This window comes from Lactuca sativa, chromosome 8 (genome assembly GCF_002870075.4).
Source record: "Lactuca sativa cultivar Salinas chromosome 8, Lsat_Salinas_v11, whole genome shotgun sequence".
In the NCBI taxonomy this organism is placed as follows: Eukaryota; Viridiplantae; Streptophyta; class Magnoliopsida; order Asterales; family Asteraceae; genus Lactuca; species Lactuca sativa.
In genome coordinates, this window is record NC_056630.2 from 327,895,700 (window position 1) to 327,907,406 (window position 11,707).

Here is an 11,707-nt window from a genome sequence, read left to right on the forward strand (position 1 = left end):
AATATGTTGATGATGTAAGTTTTATTTTTTAAACCCCTATATTAACCATCACAATAATTGTTGTAATATGTTTATCATGTGTTTTGGATTTTGGATTATCTTATTGGCAGCATATGAGCGTATAAAGGCTAGTGTGGAGCCAAATATTAAACAATATAAATTAATGGTGTTGTCTTATTAGCTTCTTAGACGTTTCTCTGTTTTTTTAAATTTAATTTAACATTTTAATTTTAGGTTGTGAAGGTGGCAGATTTTGGGGTTGCCACGTTTCTAAGTCAAGGGGGAGTTATGACAGCAAAGACTGGAACATACAATATTTGAAGATATTTCCTTTTTCACTGATAAACCCTAACTAATTTGTGAATCATCCTCTAAACTCTAAATTTACCGTGATGAATGGAGCTACTTATGTATTGTCGTGGTTTGTAGGTTATAAATCATCAACAATATGATGAAAAGGCGGATCTTTTCAGTTTTGTGATTGTTTTATGGGAGCTTGTGACAGCCAAGGTAATAATTAAATACACAATTTTACTTATTATCATACATATAGAGTTAAGAATGATCTGAATATGAGGTTGTAGGTTCCTTATGAGAAGATGACACCATTGTACGCAACCATGGGAGTAAGACAGGTTAGCATTTCCATTTGATTAGCATTTGGATTTGGATATATCATATATGAGAGAGAATGCATAACATGAGAATGTGCATGAATATAAATATTGCAGGGCTCCATTAGAAAAGGATGATGAGACGCTCTTCTCACCATCGTTCATCTCCAAAAGATGGGGTTAGGAGTGATAGAGACAAACAAAGGGGTACCCGTGAAACAAGAGACAGAGATAGGGATAAAGATAGGAGCAAGGAGGACAGAAATGGAAAGGGTAGAGATAAAGATAGAGAAAGAGAAAGAGACAGAGGTGGTGATAGGGATAGGGAGAGGGACAGGGTGAGGGTAAAAAGGGAACATGGACGTGAACCTGAGAAAGAAAGGGAAGATAGAGATCAAGAGAAAGAGAAAGAACATGAAAGACCACATCGAAGTGGAAGCAAGATCAGAAAGACATGTGAGTGTAAGGGACAGGGAAAAGAGCCATGATAGAGAGGTTAAAGATAAAGAAAGAGAAAGAAAAAGAATAAGAAAAAGAAAAAGAAAGGGAAATTAGAGAACCTGATCGTGATCGTGAAAGCAGGTATTTTTTATGTTCTTGTTCTCTCTTTACTTTCTGCTTGTATTGATAGTATGTGCTTTATGCTTTGTGGCAAGTATCTCTCTTTACTTTGACATGAATAATTATTAATACACCAATAACTTGTTTAAACAAACAGAAGAGTGTATGACAATAGAGGCAGCGTGAAATGTTCAAATACCAGTAATGGCCCACCATATTCCGGGTAACAGTTGTTTTCCCTGGGCCAATAGAGACATCAAATGCACCTGCTACAAGCACAACATCCAAGGAGGTTAGTTTCATATCATGTTCCATCACCTGCTACTAAAATAATGCTTGATAATTGTTATAAAGGGAAAAACTCCAACAAACTATGCCCATTGTTTCATATTAGGTCCTTATGGGTTGGCAATAGTAGGTTTACAGGTTAAGTCAACTTTAAAATGTTGACTCTTCTATAGGCACAAAAATACTTGTTCAAGGTCCTAATGTGGACAAAAAAAGTTCCTGAATAATCTGGGACAATAGGTATAGTTTGTTGGAGTTTTTCCGACTTTACCCCTGTTATAAATTCAATGGCATGTTGATTATTTTGTATCGTAGATAGATAAAATCTGATGAATACTAGGATATTTGTGTCTAGGATTGAACTGCACATGCACTCTTATGGTAGAATTTACTAGAATTATATGTACAATATATAAAAGTCTCCCATTTGGTAATGAATTGTTGCTTCCAAAACAAAAAAAACTATCATAACATGTCAAAATCAAATGCTAAAGCAACCATGTGTAAGTTTTACTTGCAAACACAATTTATTAGACCACAAGAGTAAGCTTCAAATTGATCATAAAGTTGAGTAATATATAGCAGTCTCCTATTTGAATTTTTTTAGATTCTTTATGATTTGTATTTCGTTTAATCTTCTATGCAAACCAAATTATCCTTGAAAGGAGTTATTAATGATCATCATTTTTGGCGCATCTTGTGAAATTGTTCATAGCTGGGCTGTTAATGTTCCTGTTTGTTTTCATTTATGCAGGTAACAATCTTGTTGAAAGGATTTATGAATCAGATGTTAATGGTAACAAGTTTAACACTCGAGTCCATACGATTATATGTTAATGGTAATGTACAAGTTTAACACATGTGTCTTTGTTATACATATAGATTAAATGCAATGGATTGTATTTTTTTGTATATGGTATTTTATTTTATATTATGGAATGGATTGTATTTTTTATATGGTATTTTATTTCTATTATGAGAGATTAAATGCAAATATAATTTATAAATTAATAAATATATAAATATATTTAAAAAAAAAAATTAAAATTACGATACACAAAAATGTGTGTCGTCTTCATTTATGACATGGCCTTTCTTGACTGGGGCTTCCTTGATACGCATTGCGTGTCATAACCACGCATCGTAAATGCGCGTCATAAATGCGCGTCGTAAAGGCGCGTCGTCTATAGACGACGTGCAAAAGCGCGTCGTCTCTCTTTATGACAGGGCCTTCCTTGACGCGCATTTGCGCATCGTCTGAGCGTTTTACGACGTGCAATGAGCGTCGTAAAATGCCTTTTTTCTAGTAGTGGATTTCGTGTGAATCAAGAATCCACTCCAGCTTGGGCACGTTTTGGGAGGTAATAAGCTGTTATCTTAACCTTTTCTTCTAGAATCATTCATATGTGGAGGCTAGGGCTTTCCTTGGTTAAGGAATTTTATTATGGAAGCTAGATCTGAAGCTGAAACTTCAGATCTGAACCTCTTTTGAGTCCTAAGCCCACAAAGTTTCCAGTTCTTGCAAGGATGAGACTCTCCTAAGGTGTAAAGCTCCATTGGAAGCTTAGTTTGGTCATTTAGAGCCCCTAGAGCCTTGCATGCACGTAAAGCTTGCAACTTTACGTGATAATCATGCCCTAGAAGCTTGGATCTACAATATGGAGTTGTTGCATGGCTTAGAAAGCCACTGTATGGATTAAGAACTGAAGCGACTCGGCGAGTCACATGGGTGGACTCGGCGAGTTGTATGATGATGGGCAGGAACTCGACGAGTTGGAAGAACAACTCAGCGAGTATGATGAATACTGCCTTGGACTCGGCGAGTCTGTTCTTGGACTCGGCGAGTTGGGTCGCAGAACCCCAATCCCTTTTAGTAAAGCCTTGGATTAGTGATTCGGTTGGGGACTTAGTGAGTTGGTCAGGATGGAACTCAGAGATCGTTGGACTCGGCAAGTCTTGGGGCGACTCGGCGAGTTAAGTGTGTTATGAGAGTTTTCTGGATAAGGGTACTCGGCGAGTCGACCGGGTGACTCGGTGAGTAGAGTTAACCAGGAAGGTTGACTTTCACTTTGACTTGGACCAAGGGTTGAGCAGTTTGACTTCCAAGGGTATTTTGGTAATTATTGATGTTTATTGGTTTTGGTTATTTGGTAATGATCAGTGGTGGAGTTCGTGTTGGTGGTCGGAGCAGCATGGTCTTATTTCTTCAAGTCGTAGTTGCAGGTGAGTTATCCTCACTATATCGACAGGGTCTATGGTACCAAGGCCGGCCCTTTATCGGATGGGAATCCGGGTAGTTGTTTGTTATGTTATTGCTTTGCTATGTCTGCATCCGGGTAGTTAGGATGGTATATGTTTGACACCTGGTTAGGGTCAGTATCCTGGTATAAAGGATGATGCTATGCTAGTGACCGGTTAGGTCGGTATCCTGGTTAGGATGTTGCTATGTTATGTGATCTGCTAGATCGGTTGATTAGTTGTGAATTGCTATATGACTATATGTTTATGTGCACATGGTTGTTGGACTGCGGTTGGGTTGAGGCGGGTCCTGCTTCGTGCTGTAGGCCAACATAACCAGGGCGGACCGGTTAGACCGAAGGCCCGACGAGCGGTCCGGATAGGCTGAAGGCCCCAAGAGGGCGGACCAGACGTACCGAGGCTCGGAGAGTGGACCAGACAGACTGAAGGCCCGGTGCGGGCGGACCAGTCATCCTGTAGACTCGATATGCATGGCTGTTTTGTTTATGATATGATATGTTATGTGTATGGTATTGTGGTTGGTATTTTGGGGGTAAATCACTAAGTTTTCGGGCTTACAGTTTCAGTGTATTGTTTCAGGTACTTCAGGAGACAGTGGCAAGGCGAAGGCGTGATCGTACCGCTCCTCATGTTTTATGATTTATCTGATATGGTTATGGGGGATACTCTGATGTTTAACTATTTTGAAACCAAACTATAATAATTTAACGGTTATTAAATGTATTATAATAAATGTTTTAAATTGGCTTCAATTTTATGGGTGTTACATCTTTAGCCATATAGCCTACTTTGCTGCCTTCGCTTGCTGCTATATACTCTGATTCGCAAGTTGAATCAACCACTGTCTCCTGCTTGGAACTTTTCCAAGTAACCGCTCCTCCGCTTAAGGTAAAGACCCAGCCTGATTGAGAGCGGAAATTATCCCTATCAGTATGGAAGCTAGCATCACTATACTCTACTACTCTCAAGTCATCACTCCCACCAAGGGTAAGGACCCAGTCCTTAGTCCTCCACAGGTATTTGAGAATGTTCTTTACTACAGTCCAGTGAGCCTTGCCAGGGTTCCCCTGATATCTGCTGACCATGCTCAACGCAAAGGCCACGTCAGGACGAGTACAAGTCATAGCATACATGATTGAGCCTACATCGGAAGCATACGTACTCGACTCATCTCTGCTATCTCAGCCTCTGTACTCGGGCTCTGAGTCTTACTCAATCTGGTGCTACTCTGGATCAGTAACTCTCCTTTCTTAGAATTCTTCATGTTGAACCTATTCAACACCTTATCCAAGTAGGTACTCTGACTAAGTCCAATTAGTCTCTTACTCCTGTCTCTCAAAATCCTTATCCCTAGGATATAGGCAACTTCTCCAAGGTCCTTCATAGCGAAACATTTCCCAAGCTAGGACTTCACTTCCTGCAGAGTTGGGATGTCATTTCCTATGAGTAGTATGCCGTCTACATACAATACCAAAAAGCTACCTATACTCCCACTAGCCTTGACATATACACAAGATTCATCTTCGCTCCTTGAAAAGCCAAACTCTTTAACTTTCTCATCGAAACAAAGATTCCATCTGCGAGGTGCTTGTTTCAATCCATAGATGGATTTCTCAAGCTTACACGCTCTATTAGGGTACTTTGTACTGACAAGACCCTCTGGCTGACTCATGTAAACATCCTCAGCCAACCTTCCATTAAGGAAAGCGGTTTTGACATCCATTTTCCATATTTCATAATCATGAAATGCTATAATGGCTAACATAACCCTAATAGACTTAATCTTTGCTACTGGTGAAAAGGTCTCATCATAATCAACTCCCGGAGTTTGAGAAAAGCCCTTTGCAACCAGTCGCGCCTTATAAGTGTGTACATTACCATCAAGGTCGGTCTTCCTCTTGAAGATCCATTTGCACCCGACTATCTTACAACCTGGTACATTGTCAACCAAGTTCCAAACTTGATTGTCATACATGGACTGTATCTCGCTGTCCATACCCTCTTTCCATTTGGCAGCCTCAGGGCCTGCCATGGCTTCCGTGTAGCTATTAGGTTCATCCAGACTTACCAGTGTGCTATCAGAGATAAGTGTATCACCTTCCGCAGTAATATGGAAACCATAGTAATGTTCAGGTGCATTCCTAACTCTCGTGGAACACCTCAGAGGTACAAACTGGTCAGTCGGATCAACGTGAGTTTCCTCCTCTGGTTGACTGCTAGGGTTTGAGGTTCCTTCACCACTTGACTCTTGAATTTCTTCAAGGTCAATCTGCCTCCCACTGTTTCCTTGGTTTATGAACTCTCTCGCGAAAGACCCCTCTCCTTGCTACAAAGACCACATTATCATTGGGTTTGTAGAATAGGTAACCAAAGGATTTCTGTGGGTAGCCGATGAAAATACACCTCTCACTTTGAGGTTCGAGCTTATCGTGAGTCTCGCGCCTCACAAAAGCCTCGCAACCCTAAATCTTGATGTGGTCTAGATTGGGAACTTTTCTAGTCCACATCTCGTGAGGTGCTTTGGAAACCTTCTTGGTAGGGACTAGCTTAAGGATATGAGCGGCAGTCTCTAAGGCATACCCCCAAAATGAGATTGGTAGCGAAGCTCGACTCATCATGGAACAAACCATGTCCAACAAGGTTCGATTACGCCTCTCAACCATACCATTAAGCTGTAGTGTCCTGAGAGGTGTCAATTGTGAGACAATCCCACATTCCTTAAGATAGTCAAGGAACTCTGTACTAAGATACTCACCACCTCGATCGGATCGAAGCATCTTAATGTTCCTGCCCAACTGATTCTCCACTTCCTATTTAAACTCTTTGAATTTTTCAAAGGTTTCTAACTTATGCTTGATTAAGTAGACATATCCATATCTGCTATAATCATCAGTAAAAGTCACATAGAAGCGGTTAGCATCCCTTGTGGCGGTTCTGAAGGGCCCACACACATCAGTATGTATGAGGTCCAATAAACCCTCACACCTAGCACAAGTACCAGTAAAGGGTCACTTTGTCATTTTCCCAAGTAAACAAGATTCACAACTATCATCTGACTTTAGGTCAAATGACTCTAAGAATCCATTCTTTTGGAGTTGGCCAATGCGTTTCTTGCATACATGTCCAAGACAACAATGCCATAATGATGCTTTATCCAAGTTAGTGGAAGAATCAATACACAACACATTATTTCCTAGGTTATCGACAACCAACACAGTTTCATATACACCATCACAAGGTAATGCTTTAAAATAAAGAACATTATTAAAGAAAGCATTAATACCACCACATTCATTATCAAACGAAAAGGTAAATCCTTATTTGTACAAACCATGAAAGGAAATAATATTTCTCGCCATTTCAGACGAGTAACTCCAATCTTGGTGACAGGTGAAGCTTTCCTATTCCCTATGATCAAGTTTATCTTCCCATGCTCCACATTCTCACTTATTCTTAGTCCCTGCAAATCAAAACATATGTGGATACCACAACCTATATCAAGGACCCAAGAATTAGAATGGGATGAGTTATTAGACAATATAGTGTAAATACTTGCATGGTTGGGTTTCACTTTCCCATCCTTAACATCTTGCATGTACTTTGGGAAGTTTCGCTTCAAGTGCAGCTTTTCATGGCAATAGAAGCATTCAGCCTCTTTAGGGTTGGTATAAGGAGTGACAGAACCTCTTTTGGTTCCACTCGAAGAGGATCCTGTTGGGTTTTGAGCATTCTAACACTTCCTAAGTGTACATGCAACCCTAAATACCTTGGATCTATGTTTTCTCTATTATACATGCAAATAAGAACATCCAAGGTATTATCCTAATCTAGCATACAAAAACTATGAATGTAACAAGATAGAATACATACCTCTTGATGTAGCTTGATGTCTTCAAGCTTTAAGAGCTTAGCCCCAATAGTGTGGAAGCCTCAAGTGGAATCATAAATCACCAAGACACCTTGGAATACTTTAGAGAATATGATTACTTGGTTCTCTCTAGTGAAATTGGCTAGCCCTTCTTTAGTGTATCCACACACTAGTGCCAATTTCACCAACCAAAGACATCTTTATATAGTATGGAGGATTAGGGTTAAACCCTAATACCCATGACCTTTCATTTCCTAGGATCCATGGGTTAAACACTCCATGGACTATCCATGAAAGCTTAGCCCAACCTAAATGAACTTGGCCCATTCCATATATATAAGAGTCCATATTTAATTAGTTCCTTTTGATCACTTAATTAATTATAAATTAATTCTTGATCAATACTAATTAAATAATATGATTCCATATTAATATATTAGAACTTATAATATATTAATATTAATCATAAACATACTATTCTCAAAAGATTATCCATATAAATTGTGTCGGTGAAGTGCAACCCAAATGGACCATGCCGGGTCGGGTCAAGTACATACCAAATATAGTTATGGACTTAGACATTAATCCAACAGTCTCCCACTTGGATAAGTCTAAAACTATTATTGCGTATGACTTCAAACCTAACTGGCAATCGTAGCTCTTAAAGCTGCTGTCGAACTCTGATCTTGTCAACGAACTTGTCCATTAGATAAGGGATCATATATTCCTCCATTCTAGATATCATATGGACTGAGACATGGATTATAATCATTCTCTCTGTCCATTTGTTGTTTCCCGATTTCCAATTTATGACGACTGACTAATTGAACAAATCAAATCAGTCCTGGCCCAGCCGAGCACTTCCATTTGTCATCATCAAATCATCAAGGGGCCCACATATATCGCTTTTATCCCGAAGGTAAAAGGAACGGATAAACTTCGACTCATATGGCTTGTTCTACTACTTGTTGAATCATACACAAAGGCACGTTTTATAGCACCGAGTTACCAAATGCGTTTTCGTGCAATCAATGTACTATCAACTCATAGTAACAACTCATATCTCTAGGTTTGAAGAATATAAGATATTATCGTCTCATGATCACTCGTGATAAAATCCATGAAGTGATTCCAATGAGCGCGGGTTGAATCCAATACTCAGAACTTATGAGCACTCATGAGTGTTGTAGCCCTTTGTCCAACACCTTAGACCTCTACAAGCCAACCCATGACAGTCTTAATTCATATCTACTTCCAACATATGACCGACTGTGGATGGTTTGAATAACTTAGTCATTCCGGAAGAATAACCTAGTTTATTCGGGAAGTCAAAACATGCAAAGTGAAACACAATAATAATTGAATCCAATATGGTATCAACTCTTTGAACATAAATAAAACACCTTTTATTTATCACCATATGATTATACATTATTCATTGTATACTGTTTCAGCTATCAACTTTATTCTTGAATTTAAAACAATAGTTGTCCCATGCTCCAAGCATGTACACTATGTTTTCTTAAACACTAGTCATGCCACACACCAAGTATGCATACTATGTTTGTCTATGATCCTTACTTTGTGAACTAGATGAATTGAACATAACTTCAATGATTCTCTTTTCACACTCCCAAATCCTTACCGCAAATGCAAGAATTCCAAATTCATGCCATTTACTGAAATCTGTTAGATTCTAAACTTATATGCATTGATCCTCTCGTAATGATTATGCACAAAGTCATAAAGACTTGGCAACAATCATTACAGAGTATTCCAAAGGAGATCAACTCCTTGGAAATATCCTTCTTGCATTAAGTTTCCTTAATCTTACACAGATTGAAATTTCTAACTTTGAAACATTTCCAGATTCCATTCTGACTTATCACTTCTGAACAGGAGTTGCCTCCTTACAGACTATATCAATATGGTCCTTCCAGAATTATCACTATACTTCCAACTGTCCTTGAGCAACCAATCTTTGGTAAACCTTAGATTGTCCTCGACAATTGTTTAATCCTTTTAGTCATATCCAGTTCTAAACCTTTTCCCTTCTTAATGCCCCAGGCATTTGGAAAATTTTAGAACGGATGAATATAGCACATGTAATCGATCCTATATCCGAAGCATATGGGACACGATCCATGATGTCTCACATAAAGACTAAACCAGTCTTTTGCTATAACATTTCCATTTCAATTTGCCAAGTTCTCATAATTCAGATTATGAAAAGGGATGCCGTAATCATAATCGAATTTTAGAACGCAAATAATGGACTCAAATACAGAATTTCCTTATGTTGAGTCATTCCAACATGAAATTCATATATATCCTTGACTAAATGATTAAAACCTCACGATCTAAGCTTATAGATTTGAGATGAAGCATAATTTCCTCTCCCTTAATTATAGCAAAACAACTTTTTCCCAATTGAAACTTTTGTTTTCTATAATTAACATTGCTAACTTGCAATACTTATCATAATTATCATGCTCCCACTAAAATGATGATTATTAGCATAACACTTATGCTCCCACTAGCTTTGACATGTACTCAGAAATCAGCTGGACAGTCTGAAATTTAGATTCATACACCCTTTCCGTAGATAGCTCACCTGTGTGTCTAAGCAATTTCAAGAACCATGAAAAGGGATACCGTAATCATAGTCTCAATTGCTTAGGCATTTTCCATTTCTCACAAGTCCATGTTAGTGTGCCGGTTAACCACACGCGCTCCACTAACGACTTTTGAAAATGCAAATAACACAATTGATATCTTCGTAAAATCTACTTAGTGAAAGCGTTTCCTCACCATCATTTTCATGAATCGGAGAGAAACCTTATGACACTTAGATTTATATGGTGTATGAGTTCCTACCCATATGAATTTGTCAAACCATAATCACAAGACAAAGATAATGACAAATCCAAAACCATATGGATTGAACTCAATCTTAACTTCTTGCCACCTGGCAGCTCAAGGGCCTGTCATTGCTTCCAAGTTGTTATGCAACAAACTGAGAACTCTAAGAACTCATATGCAAAGCCAACTTTAACTGGAATGGGCACAGATATGTCAACACGATAGGTTATAAACCTCAAGTCGTGTGCTAGTGAAGAACTTCAGGTTTTATTCTTGATTATTTCTTGAGACTTTCAAGACCTTTAAGACTCCCACTGTCCTCTTGACATATAAGACTCCCTTGTCAAACATCCAAGAGATAGTGCGGATTCTAATCAAGAAAAACACTTTACTCAATTGGCCTAAGTTGGTCTTTGTTTTATCCAAAACATCACAACTTACCAATTTCAAATGTACAAGAGTAGAAAACTTTTACTCTTACATTTGACAAGTGTTTTAAACCTTCTTTAAGACATGTCACTCAAATGACAATCTTGGAGTATGACTCTAAGACTTGTATTGGAACGAAGTATGACTCATCTTCTTGATTTAACCATTTCAACAATTCAAGTTCCTCTTCTTAGTCATAAGAATGCACTAAGATTTCCTTAGAGAACTAATTTTGATATGGTTTCTTAATCATTAAGATGATCACAAAAACTGATACTAAAGTACTCTCCCATCTTTTCAGATTTGAGAAACTTTTATCCTTCTGCCTAATTTGATTCTTCTTATTCGCTCTGCCTTACATTGGAACCTTTTCCAATGTCTCAGAGTTACACTTAAGCATGTAAGTATAATCATATTTACTGAGCTTTAGTAAACTATGACGAATAATCTTATCGATCTTTTGTGGTGGACTTAATCAGTGCACAAGATTGTGTACTCGATCCTTTAGTCCTTCACTTGACTCACACATCCATGTGAACAAGTAATTAGTCTTAATTTTTCCAAAACTTGAAAGTTCTCATTCATCATGCTATATAACTTGCATGATTCCAAGTCCCGGTCCAAATGAAACTTGGGTGATGAGAATCTTTCCTTATTTGGTAAATATAGACATTACCACAAATGAAAGAATCAACTTCATATTTCCACTCTTGCTCTTAATGGAATCATATAAGCAACAATTTTTCCTCAAAAACATTGTAAGGATATTTTAAAATAAATAAAATCAAAAAAATTTTCTTTTATTTTAAAACTTTGCGGAAAAAAT

General features: G+C 38.1%; 1 long non-coding RNA gene across 1 annotated transcript; it reads left to right on the top strand.

Moving 5' to 3' along the window:
• Positions 1 to 539: 539 nt before the first annotated feature.
• LOC128128039 (uncharacterized) lies at positions 540 to 1,463 on the top strand. Its single transcript, XR_008225597.1, has 3 exons — positions 540 to 635; positions 732 to 1,196; positions 1,333 to 1,463. It is a non-coding gene; the product is annotated as an uncharacterized LOC128128039 (long non-coding RNA).
• Positions 1,464 to 11,707: the final 10,244 nt, after the last annotated feature.